This window comes from Halyomorpha halys, unplaced genomic scaffold, assembly GCF_000696795.3.
Source record: "Halyomorpha halys isolate HHAL.00 unplaced genomic scaffold, Hhal_1.1 Scaffold356.1, whole genome shotgun sequence".
In the NCBI taxonomy this organism is placed as follows: Eukaryota; Metazoa; Arthropoda; class Insecta; order Hemiptera; family Pentatomidae; genus Halyomorpha; species Halyomorpha halys.
In genome coordinates, this window is record NW_027111799.1 from 374763 (window position 1) to 375953 (window position 1191).

Genomic DNA, 1191 nt, shown 5'->3' on the forward strand with positions numbered 1-1191 from the left:
AACAATTAGATTACCTGATATTGAAACTTTAAAAATTTTAATTTTCATGATGATTACAATAACTTGCTAATAGTTTAGGAAATTAAAAATGTCCTTTACGCATATGCACTTTTATTTTTTTAAAATGTTATTTCTGGTTGAATTTTCTCCAAAAAGTATTTTTTTTTTTACTCTAGTTCGGATTACTGAGATTATACTGTATTTTTCTTTTGAAAAAAAAAACAAAACTTTTTATTCTTAATTCATCAATTTATTTTCCTATGATTAGATATAATTTTAACATTTTGGCATAAATCTTTTTTACTGTTCACTTTTATAAAGTTTCATTTGCATATCGCATATTTATTAATTCTTAAGTATGTTGTGAGAGTCAGTTTTTATAATTTATTTATAATATTTATGAGGGATGTATTAGTATAGATATAGTTCGGAGCAGTTCCAATTTTGTAGTTACTTGTTATCCTTAGTGGTTCCAGTTATACCTGGTTTGATCTTCTACTTGCTTTATGCACTTATTAGCAAATCTACAGAAAAGTATTCACATTCATTTAAGTGGAAATTATATATCGAGTCAATAATAATTCTAAAATTTACTCTTTCCTGCGACATATTATTTGTTCAAACCTTCAATTCATCATTTGGTTTATACAGTTCGATTTTTTTTAATAATAATAAGCATATTTACACCTACTAATAATTTCTTTATTATATATATAAATTGAATTAAGTTACATAGGAAAAAAAAATCAGTGATATATATGTTTGGGTTCTAGACTTGCATAAGTTGGAATATAATTTATAATAAAATTATTGGATTTGTGAATTTACGTTCATTTGAAACAACTTATTAAAATTATCTATAGCAGAAACAAATTTAAAACTTAAAAAATACTTCAAGAAAGAGTTAAATAATAATCATATAAACAAAAGTATTAATCATTCATATTAAAATTTATTAAGAATAACAGTTCGGCTTAGTTAAATCATTATTTTACATATGTTATTATAATGTAATAAAAGTTATGTTATAATGCTGCCCTAGAATATCTGGAGGATGGGGTTTTTTTGGGGGGGAGGGAGGAGGAGAGATATCTATATATTTATAATAGTACTAGAAGTTATATTGTGATGCTGCTTTAGAATATCTTGAGGATTATGGGTATATCTATATAAAGATAAATGCTTTATTTA